The sequence below is a fragment of the Dromaius novaehollandiae genome, chromosome 1 (genome assembly GCF_036370855.1).
Source record: "Dromaius novaehollandiae isolate bDroNov1 chromosome 1, bDroNov1.hap1, whole genome shotgun sequence".
In the NCBI taxonomy this organism is placed as follows: Eukaryota; Metazoa; Chordata; class Aves; order Casuariiformes; family Dromaiidae; genus Dromaius; species Dromaius novaehollandiae.
This window is the reverse complement of record NC_088098.1, coordinates 109,887,830-109,900,491: the sequence shown is the minus strand read 5'-3', so window position 1 is coordinate 109,900,491 and position 12,662 is coordinate 109,887,830. Positions and strand designations below refer to the sequence as shown.

Sequence of the window (12,662 nt, the reverse complement as noted above, 5' to 3'; positions counted from 1 at the left end):
GTTGCATCGGTCATTTATTTTGAGCAAGTTCGCCAACTTGGCCCATCTTCCTGCATAGTTCACTTGTTTGATACAAGCAATGAAAGACATTCCACTTATCTTAATTGCTTTACTCGTGTCTTGTCTTCCATATTCCTTTAATGGTACTTGATTGTTCAGCCTTAGAAATTAAGTGTATTGTCTGCGGTTATTTCTACAGTTACCAAATATGAGCAGTTAGGTAGTATCACTGGTAGATATATGTTATCCTTTCACTTTTAAAAGCCTGAAATTCAGTTTTTGCATTAGATCAAAACTACAAGCAATGTTGGCTAGATTAGTTTAGTTGCTGGTTGGCTCTTATAACAAAGCAACCGAACTAAACAGGCAGTATAATCAGGTAGTATTAACTATATTGATAACTGCAGTCATTGTGCGTAACTTTTATGTAGATGCCTTATGTAATGGGAGAAAGTTTATTTTCAGTTCCTTTCCCTTAATCTGAGCCACTTTGTTTTAGATCTTTCTAAAACAGGCAGGCATTGCTGATAAAGTTATTCTAAAGCAGAAGGACTAGGTGATTTAAGTATAGCTAAAAAACCCTCCAGCAGCCCCCATGAAAGTATGTCATGGTTGCTAAGGCAAACTCAGAAAAGGTAGGAGAGGCTAGAATTAAGACTGATCATGTAGCCTTACTATGGCATTTTGTACATACACCTCAATTATATCGGCCTTTGGTACCTGAGCAGGGTGACTAAATAGAATTGTGTAGGGCAGGGGAGTTTTGATTTTTATAGCCTTTCTCAAAGAAAAGGTTGCCAGGCCATTTTAACAAGATTAAAACAATGCATTGCATTTGGAAACCCCCATGTTATTTTAGCTGACTTTTTTCAGATCAGGCATACTTCCAGCATCTGAACTCCTATCCTGCCTGATGGAAGCCCAGTGATGTTATTAACAACATAAAACTGGGATTTGTAATGGAAAGTCTGTGGCATCCGTAATGACATGATGATCAGGAGGAATTTCTGTCAGGCGCTGTGCTAACTTGGGTGTTTCCATGCTAGATTACTCCAGGATCAAGGCTTATGGAAGGGTTTTCCAGTTGTTTGTTCTCATCTGTTTCCCCTGTGCCACAGTTTATTAAGTGCTCAGTTGTACTGTGTGTGCAACTATGCTTGAAATTGTACCATTTTTTTTCTGTTTTTTTTTAAAAAGACTGATTTCACTGATTGATTGGGTTCAGACAGTGCCTCCACAATGGTTTACAATATCTCAGCTGAGAGGCCAGTAAATTGTGGTGATAGTTGGCATAGCGAGTGTGAGACAAGGAGGAGATCAGGAATCTGTTAAGCTGGCTTTTCTGCTGGAAAAAAATATAATGTGGAACAAAACATTCATTTTTACTTGTGCTTTCACCTGTAACTTGAATTTATATCTCCAAAGATACAGTACTCTGCTGCTACTCAAATAGCAGTCTCTCATCTAGCTCATGAGCAGATTTCACCTGGACCTCACCTTACCTACAGGCAATCCTGTATTTTTTACTACTAGCCTGGTCTCTCAGAAAGTGGCTGAAAGTCAAGCAGGCAGAGCTGAAACCAGTGCATTGCTTCCTGCTGATCACATCTCAGCAAGAATTAACAGACCTTAGAAAAATTTCCCAGCAGACCTCAGTAGAAATTAATTAAGCACCCCTTCTCTACTAGATTAACCAAAACATACTATTTCATTTAATAATAGGATGGTATTGTGGTAGGCAGATGAGGTGCCACAGCCCTGGGCCCCACTGAGCCAGGCCACATCCCTGTCCCACCCCGGGGGCTGCCTCCCCATCTGGCTCCACAGCCCCAGGGCAAAGCCTTCTGCAGTGAGCCCTCGTATGTCCGATTTCATTAAGAAACAAGTCCATTTTGCTTTAAGATCAAACTGTGGCTGAAGCGCTAAAAAGTGCACAATGCTAGCAAACCACTTCTACAGCTAATATTCCATTTGAATGATGTTTTCCATAAAAATGGGGACAGAGCTAAATGAGTTTGACTTCAGGAAGTGTGAAGAAGGCAAATACTGTGAGCAGTGACAGGTATCAGCTCGGTAGGTGACATTTGCCAGCTTTTGGAGAGTAACAAAAATCAAAGTCAACCTTGTGACTTCCTAGAGTTTGTGGATCAGCAAAAATAGATTCTGACTCCTCATCCTCATCCTCATGTCCTTTGCGTCATGGACATCAATTCTCTCCTTGATTTCCAATGCCATAATGGCACTTCAATCTCTCACAAGTCTCCTGCTGAGCAGAAGCCAGAATTGAAGGGAACCTGGAGGAATAACACTAATTTTCACTCCCTTTTCTGGAGGGTTGCTACCAGGGAATTATGCACTGCAAAATGTTTCCTTCTTAGACTTAGCTAACCCTCTCTAGTCCTTTGAGCCCCGAGCACACAATATCAGTACCAAGAGACTTTCATGGGAAGGTGAGAGGAGGGCAGGAGGTTTCTCTCTGAGGTTTTACCTTTCCTTTCGGCTCCTATTCATTCTCATCTGTATTACAGCGTAAGGGAACACAGAGGTCTCTTAAAACACTACCTAGAAAATTCACTATTGTACACTGGCAACTAGAGAAAAGAATGCCTGATTCATCACTGCAGTGATGACAGGTGTAGGACAATATAACACCATTGAAATCAGCTGGGATAAAGCTGGATTAGAGCTGTGGTGAATCAATGCAGAGAATAAGCAGTGATCTTGTTATATTTATGCTTGCAGCCCTTGTGCAGCAAATGTGCTCCTTGTACTGCAAAGCAGCAGCATGACACTTTTAAGTACAAATAAAACACCTCTTTGGACCGCATGACCTGCTTATAACAAAAAATACAGTAGTCTAGTTTTGTGTAAACAGGCTGGTTTTCCTTTTCAGAGCTGTGGGCTTGTAACACATTGCTGATGACTGTCTTTATTCAACAAGAATAATGTCAAAAGCTCTTCTGGCAGAAAAAAATGCAGACTTTGACCACACATTAACCCCATTAGTATGGTGTTAACTTTTGACTTTAGTTCTGGCACAATGTTAGAGATATTTAAAAGCAGAACAAAATGAAAGGAAATGTTAAACACATTCCTCTCTCTGTTGAAAACTAGAATGATAATTCAATGCTAATGTCATGAGATGGCTGAAAGGGTTTCATGGCTCTCTGTCTTGCATGGAGTGTTACTGGAGGTAACCCGGGCAACTTGCAAACAACAGCCGAAAAAAAAGAAACCCGTAACACAGCTTTTAGAGGAATTACGTGTGTACTTTACCCAATGCAGTCATTTTAGATGCATATCTTATGAGGAGTAAAGCTATTACTTCAGTAACACGTGTATACTAATTGATGAAAATATGGTGATCAAAATGATATAATGAAAGAATCACATTAATTATTAAATTTCCTATATTGTAATATATGCCAACACTTTACATACAAAGAAATCTTGCTTAATCAACATTTGTTAGGGAAGTAAACCTCTTAAAGAGATATAATTTTGGTCTTTGAAAGGCTACATACGCTGCCTCCAAAAGTTTAATATTTGGCATAATGTAATTTGCAACTTCAGCTGCAAAAAGTTCTCTGAGAAAATTAGAGGCCATAAATTACTAATTATATAAAACTTACAATAGCCAAATGACGACTGCTTCCAACAGTGAGATTACTATAACAAAAGCCAATACTCTGATTTCCCAAGATTGCAGGATTCTAGATGGATAAACATGAGGCATACAAAGAGAGATGTGCTCAGCACTCTCTTAAGGTAAACCTGAATTTTATTTTTCAATGGTTGCATATATTTACTGAAGGAGAAATGTAGAGTCAGCTGTAATTGCATGGAGAAACCGTTATATCCTATGGCTAGTAAACTCCAAATACACCCCAGGGGACTGAATGGAAGTTACCTACAATTCTCTCATTATCACAGCACTTTGCATCTCCTGTGACTTTTGTCATGGTAAGCAGATTGCAGAGGAGTGAGCGCAGGATGAAAAAATCAGAGCACATGAGAATATTTTATAAGATACCCATACTTCATCTACCACAATGAAACACAGGCGAAAGCAATCTGAACTCATCTGACATAGCTCTGACTATTTTTTCTTCCTGTAGTGGTAATGATAGCTAGTTTTGACAGCATTACCCCACTACGTATATTCGTAGGTGCTTTACAAATGTAAAAAAATGATCTGTGCAGAAGATCTTCTCATTTCCTTTAGTAATTGAATGAGGGTGGGCTTGAGTTTTCTGAATAATGTACACATGGACAACACATACACAATCCAACAGATTGAAAGATAAGGCAGTCCAGCTCTTTGAGCCCATTACTGAGATATGAGAATGTTTCCATTGACCACCAAACTAACTGCTTTGGTCATACTGTCTAGTCCAGGCTGAAAGCTGTGCAGATGGCATGTCCATGTTGCAGTGCACTGGGGCACTGACGGCTTGCCGCTTTTGCATGTTGCTGAAGGCAAAGCTCAATTAGGCCTACAGGAAGGGCAAGTAAATGAATGATCGATGTGGGTATTATAAGACTGAGGTTTCTGAGATACGCAAGCCCTATTTTTGTGAAAGGAGAATATCTAGCCACTATTCTTTTCTTTTTTTTCTTTTTAATTGTATGAAGAGAACCATTTGTTTGAGCTTTTTTATGCACTAGGAGCAGGCCATGGTACTTGGATGTTAAAATTAATGCAGTTCTGTTCTTTGCTGTCAGCCAACATAAACTGCATTGAGATTTTTCTGAAGTTTTGCATCACTTTTGTTGTAAATTATTTTAAATAGCAGAGATAAGAAATACGGTATAATGCAGCACAAGAATCTTAGAGGAGACAACACAAAAATAATGAATGTTTCTTCATGTTCACAAAATTTGTTACAGTAGTATAATTTATACTCTAGTAAATGAAATATTATGTTATATTCAGAATATCATTGCATTAGGCAGTGTACCAATATACTACAACAGATTTTCTGTGTCTTCTTGAGCTATGAACTAAAAGACTTAACAGATAGATTAAAAAACAGTGCAGGAGGGAGAAAAGGCTGACAAAAATATCTCAACAACTGAAGTGCAGTTCATAGCCAAGCATTAAAAGCAAGTATCTCATCATTTCTGATGTCTTCCTCTCTTCATGGGTGCCAAATCAATGTGGTCAGTAAGAATTCCCTCTGCTCCCTTTTCTCTGGCCAGAACTGAATCATGTACTATCAGCACATGCCTGCCTGACAGCTGAGAGTGCTTGCTAGGTACAAACCAGCAAACTTTTCATTACTTTCTTCTATCAATGACTTCTGCTACAGTCACTTTCAAAGACCGAACATCATAGTCCATCATCCAGTACCTGCAATATTTCAAAAGATTTTTAGAAACTAGACCAATATTTATAAATTATTGATTGGTTCAGAAATGGAGGTAGTCCAACTGCTCAGTTCTTTGAAAATCCCTAGATAGCAAATGTTGACTACAGAAGAAACATTTGCAAGCAGTTAATCCCTAACATGGGCACCTCCCTTAGGGGCTAGGGAAAATGGCTATAGTAATTGGATACAGTAAAAACAGTAAACATGGTATAAATTGCAGCTACCTTTCCTAAAGACATGTATTTCCTGTTTTTTTGCCCTAGCTTTCTTTTCTTTTACTTGCATTTATAAAAGAGCAAGTAAATATTATTTAGCATTCATATAATAAATAAAAGGCATTGTGGTTAAAACCTCTAGATAAATACATGTTCTAGAAATAAGCTTTCATAGAGAAGCAATTCCAATATATAAAATGATATTTCTTCCAAAGAGACAGTTAGTATGTGTCTTTCATATGATTGTTTAACCCTAGCATTTTTTTCCCCAAAGGTTAATATTTTATTCCATTTTACCTTCCATAAATTCTTAAGGAGCACACCATAAATAAGTGACAAGAGGTATCCAATTTCCTAGTAAGAAGTCATGGAAATCTTTGCAGGTCTGTTGAATTAGCTCCCAAGCACTGATTTTCTAATCATACTTGGAAGCATATCCTCATTCTCTTCATTAGCATGAGTAATTAGCAATTAATAGAAATATGCAGCCTCTAAGAAGGAGGTGGAGAGGACTAGTCTTTCGCAGCGTTTAACTGTCTGGAGAGCTCCTCAATGCAAATATAAATACTGATTAATGCAGTCTCCCTTCTGGTTCTCCCCTGCCCTCTTTTCCGCAAGTGCTTTTCATGTGGCTGCTCTCCGAATCCACAACTTCACCAGCTAGTCACATCCGTGCCTGTTCCGCAGAAAAAAAGTTACTCACATTGACTGTACATCAATCTCCTAGCAATAAATGTGTCAGAGCCTGCTGCTAGTAGCCCCATGCACTGCCTGACACAGAGCCTTTCCTGGTCCCAGGGATTCTCAAGGGCATGTGTTAGAGCAGCCCCCAGGCCGTGGTATGATACAATGCGTTGTCACCGTAATGTTTATGCCTTCACAAGAGGATGCTGCTTAGCGGGGATGCTGCCAATTCTCCAGCACAATGTGTACTCTTAATCACAGCACACAGGTCCGTTCTCCTCTAAAATATGAATGTAAGAACATACACTAAATACAATGCAATAAGCTGAAAGCAGCATTTATTTTCTCTCGTTTTTTTTTTCTTTTTCCTATTCTTTTATTGTCTTTCACCAGGATCTCCCTACTTCATCTCTGCTACCATGCTCTTTGATCTCTATCATTTCTCCTGCAAAGATTTTCATGTCATATGAAATTCCACTGTACAAAGTGTTGGTCCATAAAAATAATTCAGGTAAGCTGGCAACTAATCTATGGGTCAGTTGCCAGGGAACTATGATTACGTAACACAGCTGATTAGGAGTCAAATTACCAGTAAGAGAAGGAGACTGGCAGCTATCAAAGAAAGCTTGAGAAGCCATTTTAGAGAGCTGAAGAAGAGATAATAAGGCAAGTGCCTGAATGAGAGGCGATTCCATGGTCTGGAAGAGAAGCCATGTGCAAGAAGGAAAGGGGAAACCTCTCCTGGAAAATCCTGGAAAATCTGGCCTCAGCCCAAAGCGTTCTTCACAAAGTGAGGGAATGGAGGCATGGGAATACACAGAGAACCTGCATTATCTTATCTGGATTTATTCTCTGTCTCTTGTGGTGCTAAAAGAACAATCAGTCAAGAATCTCTTTTGAAAGGCCTTTGTGTTACGATCTTTAACTGCTATGTATCCATAGAGAGACCAATGCAAACTCAGACTGCTCACGTGGCTGGAGATTTGGGACAGGGAAACCCTGGATTTAGCACCTCTTCATGGGACTCCACTCGTGCAGGGGACCCACTACCAAGAAACTGCACATTGGAGAAGATAACGAATTGGGGTCTATGATAAAAGTCAGTGCAAGTTCAGAGTGGCTTAGATGCAAATAACCAATGGCTTGCTGGCCCTACTACAGCCAGTGGCTGTGTGGATGGAAATTAGAAGCAAAAGTAGGTCAGGACCTTCCAAATAGTCAGTAGCATGCAAATGGTACTGCAAGACTAAAACTTGTTATGGATTCATTTAGCATTTTGAACAAGCTGCTAGTTAGTAACTGTTCAACCCTTTGAACAGGCTATGAAGAGATATTGGAGAAACCTTTGCCCCCATTGTTCTTCCCATTTCTCGTTTGGTAGATTGCTTTCCAAGCATCTCCATCCATAAAAATCTGTTTTCCTGCTGATATTTTCCAGATGTGCATTTCAGACTTTTCAAATCCAGTTTAAATACTTGCTGAACTAATGCTCTTATCTTGTTATAATGAACTGCAAGGTTGATGTATCAGCCTCACAGAGTTCCAGCTGAAGTTAGATCCTCTCAGATGTGTCTGTGTACAGGATAGAAATTCAAATTCTTTAACCTCAAGAGTGGTCTTTCCTGAATTAAAGGGTTGTGCAGCTGACTTTTTCTTCATTACCAATAGGCCAGGTTCATCTAGCTGATTGAATCTGGCAACACCTCTTCTCAGTATCTTTATGACTATTGTTATTTACCACTTAATGTTCCTTCTGCCAGATTTGTCTCCATGTGATCAAACTTCATGCCAACATGAAATATTTTGTTAGGAATTCACAAGTACTGCAGCCAATACACTCCTAAATCCAGATATACTACTTTCATATTTCTTGTCTCGGCTCTCTGCATCTTGTATCTCAATTACTGCAACACCACCTCCTTCAGCCTTGACAAATGTGATCTTGCCCACTGATTTTCACTTGGGATGCTTCTCTTCATCCTAACTTCCGTCACCACTTCCTCCAGTGTTCTTTCCCGCTCTGTTAAAAAGCAGATATTTGTCCCTGTTCTCAAAGGGCTTCCTAGCATGTGTACGCTCTACCTACGACCTCCTCTTAGTACTAAGATAATGATGTGGCACCCCCACCCCCAATACACACCTCCCCTCTTCAGTCAACCATGTTGCCAGTCTAGTTCACCTTGTTCGGTGAATTTGTAGACCTACACATTTTTACTTTTATAACTGCCACTTGTATTTCAGAGGAGCTTCTCATAAACACATCTCTGAAGACATCTTGTCTCTAACCACCCTCTTGTCATTACTGTTACCTTGGTATTCATTACATTATTAATGTGTTATGACCATTGCCTAGCAAGATTTCCTTGTTCTCTCTTGAGTCTGTATATTATCTGTTGTCAGACACTTGCCATAAGCTGTTTGCATCACAGAGTAGCTTTTTGCCTGTTGGTGTGGCATATAAACCTAGGAAAATCTTGTCTCATACTTGTGGAAATAACGAAATCAGCTACAACATATGTACCTGTTCTGTACTTTGGTTAAAAAGCAGTGGCTAAAACTGGTCGATATGATTTGTTTTATGCTGTCTTGGTGCCTGGTGGAAGCTCAAGTACAGAGGTTCAAAGCCTTAGTAACATTTGATAGCAATTATTGAACACTAAGGATTTTCCTATTTGGACTAGCAAAACAGATTTTCTCCACACACTTACCCATCATCTTTCATAATGAAACAATCCTTATTGCATTGCATTTGGCCAACAGTTTCTGAGACATCTTGATCTTCTTTTTATTCATTGGTCATCACTTTATTTTCACCGTGACAATACTTCTTTTTCATTCCTGGAACACAGCCATACTGAAAATTTGATACATAAATTTATTTTCACCTGTTCAAAATATTTTAATTCCTAATTACCTTTGAGACTTAGTATTCTTCAAGGTACATAATAAACCTGATTCTCAGTTATGCTAAGGCTTCTTTTCCACCACTCTTCTATCTAAAAGCATCTTAAAATTCGTGGAAACAGTCCCTTGAGAATAGCTCCTGCACAGAAAGCCCTGTAAGCAGCACAAGAGCTCTAACTCCTTGGCTCTGCTGTCAGGGAGAAAATACGAAGACAGGAATTTGTTGTGCTGTACAAGTTCTTTGCTTTGCATGACTGTTAGTAGGTCATGGGAATCAGAGCCCTTGGGTGCCTCATATTTATGGCACAAGTGTATTGACTTGAATGCAGAAAGTACAAATGTTTCACATTCAGAAACAAGCACATGTTGCTGTCAGGTCCCAAGTTAGCTGCTGCAGACTTTTCTTCTTATCTTTTTTCTGAAAAAGCTGTCATTTGTAGGATGATTTTCATAATCCTAAGACTGTCAACACAGAGGTATCCCCTTATTTGTATTCTAAAAACATGGAAATGCCTGCTTTTATTCCTCAGATTGGTTTGCTGGCTGTAAGGCATCCAAACCATCTATTCAGAACACCGTTATTTTCTAAGAAGCAATCACAGTCCTTAAAGTTTAATAAGAAATGGAAGACTAATGGCTTAAGGTATGCCCAAGTTTGTTTCTGTGACTGCAACTGTCCTAAGGATATGAACATGGTCTACATTTATTTTCTCTTGATTTCAAACTCTTTGATTTGGAAGCAGCTTTGCCAGGCTTTAAAATTCCTATTGGCTGTCATGCATTTTGCCAGCATGCCTGGCTTAAAAGACCATCACCCTATCAAAAAATCTACAAACATAACAAATTTAAAACATAGAAATTTGTCTTGGCTGCTCCATCATATTCCCTCTGGACCTACTTGGATTCTTTGCTAGCTGAGAATAGCACTGTCATGCATCCAAATACCATGATGATAGGTGCATACAAATATTTTAAATGAAAACAGCCAATACCTGTAGCCAGTGGTAGAAAAATATTGAAAAAGAATGATATGCTTTGGCCAATGATCACAGGAAAAATTCTACTGAAATGTTATGCAATTTCTAAGATCAGTGGAGAACAGGGAGAGGGAGTCAGTGTTGGGGGGGGGGGGTGTTTTAAAATTTTGCCTAAAGGATGAGTATTGCAGCTGTCAAGACAGAGCTTACAGTTTGTGGGCAGACAAGTTAGTGTGGCTGAGACTGAAACCTCTTGGTCCACAGCAATGACATGTTTCAAAGCTATATTATTCTACCCCCCAGCAGGGTAATTAATATTACCTATAACAGAAGCAAACAAAAATTCAAAACTTACTTCTTTTAGTGCCTTCCCCGCCAAAACTTTTGAACCACACTTGAAGATTAAGAGATCATTGCATTCTTATTTCCCAAGCAAATTCTATTTTGAGCTGTAAGCAACCCAGTTCAGGTGATTCTGCTGTCACGAAAAAGATCAACAATTTCAGACAGCTTTTTCAAACAGTACTAGAATGCATATTTACTAGGGAGGCAAACTGTGATTGCACAGCCAACCTTGATTGTGTCGTTTTCCAACTTTTGAGTACTTGACTTTGCAGCTTCAATTTTAATTACACTTAAATTATATAATTTGGGTGTGTTATTTCTTAGCAATTTTTAAAGGTAAGGTTAAAATAAATTATAATTTGTATGTGATGTACATGCGCAAGAAAAGGAAGTAGGTTAACTTTAACAGGTTTTGCTCAGCTGTAGTAGAAGAAAGTTTTACAGAAGACACTTCTGAAGCTTGAGGGCATTTCTTTTGCAGTATATCAAAGACTTGTGGCAAACAGTGAAGCAGTGAGAGATTCTTAACAGAAAAATCACAAGACTCCTTTATCATGGACAGTATTAACTAACTTAACCTAAATACTAGGGAGGATACCCATTTCTCTATAATAGTCCTATGAAGGATACCTGAAGAAAGAGTATCAGCCTAGTACATATATCATGCATATGAAAAAGTTACTGAGCTTCTGAAAGTCAGTATATCAGTTCTGTTGGGAGAAAAAAGCTCTCAGAGCCCTTGCAGGCCTTATCAGGCCTGATGCATTTCATTCCATGAAATAAATATCAGATTTTTAACCTGCTGGATCATCAGGCGATGCAGATTTAAGCCAATTCAGAAATCAGCATAAGGCATAACCAAACTAGCAGGAGCATGCAGTGGTGATTTTCTGCCAGCACGTGTCACTGGTATCCTAGACAGCTCTCTGCTTGCCTGCCCTGTGCATACCAGGACACCAGCCCTGCTGCACAGCAGGAATATTTTGGGGCAGTTCTCTTAGACAGGGCCAGCTTTCTATTTCCAAGGTCAACTGTTGACTCAGGAAACAGCTTCATAAAAAGTACCATGCCACTGTCAGGCCAAACTGTCCCAGGAATCTTGGCACTACAAGCACCATGCACTATTTTTGCCTCTCCCTTGAACAACAGAAATAACAGCAGCAGTGTGTATCCATGCCTGGCAGGAGTGGGCAAATGATGTAGCTGTATCGAGGCTCCCCAGGCTTTCTGCTCACTCTGGACCATATAGAGGTGGCTGGGGTAAGGGGCAGAGAATGGGAGGCATTGACCAACAAAATAGAGCACAGTGAACAGCTGGCATTTGTGAGAACTTCTCCAAGGCAACAAAGGCAGATGTTAAGCTTTTGCCTGCAGAACTGATGCGTATAGGCATCTGATATGGCTCTTTCTGGCCTGGGGCTTGGTTCTGGCTGGACAGCAAAGGCATCTGCTATAACCCCGCATGTGGAGATAATGGCAAAGTCCAGTGCCAAGGTACAAAAAGAAAAAGATGCCACAGGGCCCTGAGCCTGCATTGAAAGGAAGGCAACAACTTTGGATAAAAAGGGGATAAGGATGGAAGGCCAAAAAGGCTGGTGAGCTTGTTGTGGGAGTACTGATAGAGCAAGTTAGTGTGTCAATGTCCTCTGAGCACATCTGACCTGCCAGTATGAGTTTGTACAGGATAAGTGCCTTCTTTCATGGTATTTTTGGCATGATAGTAGGCACCCTAAAACTGCGTTTATGTATTAGTGGAATCAAAGCTGTAGCTGAGCTGTCAGTGCTCAGTGCTGCTTGCTTCCTGAATGCTGGGCTGGGAACTCATACTGATGGAGAACTTCCAAATATTTGTTTCTGCACCCTTTGCTATAAGAGCGTTAAGTTAAGGCAGAAGGCTGGGGGTACAGTTGGGCTGCCATGGCTCAAACCACTGATCTGACAGAGCTCACATGTATACCCTCTGCTACAAGCAATGCAGGAATATCTGATGTGGATTTGTTCCCATAAATATGAAAGCCTAGGAAAAATAGGAATAAGAACTGTTCCAAATCAGCTGTTCCCATTGAAGAATAATAAACCCACCAATCCTGATCACAGGATCAAAGATCCTATGTAGACTATTAATATGGCTAGAATATGAAAACATTAAAGTTACTGAAGACAAG

At 39.7% G+C, this 12,662-nt stretch overlaps 1 long non-coding RNA gene across 4 annotated transcripts in view; it reads right to left on the bottom strand.

Moving 5' to 3' along the window:
• The window catches only part of LOC112987886 (uncharacterized), a 54,804-nt gene that overhangs the window by 18,698 nt on the left and 23,444 nt on the right, over window positions 1-12,662 (bottom strand). For 2 of the 4 annotated variants that reach the window (XR_010392324.1, XR_010392323.1), the window contains exon 2: window positions 8,980-9,125. This is a non-coding gene — a long non-coding RNA (uncharacterized LOC112987886). Of the gene's footprint in view, window positions 1-8,979; window positions 9,126-10,507; window positions 10,649-12,662 lie in introns of those variants that run through there. The other 2 variants (XR_003260402.2, XR_003260403.2) reach the window with 2 other exon arrangements.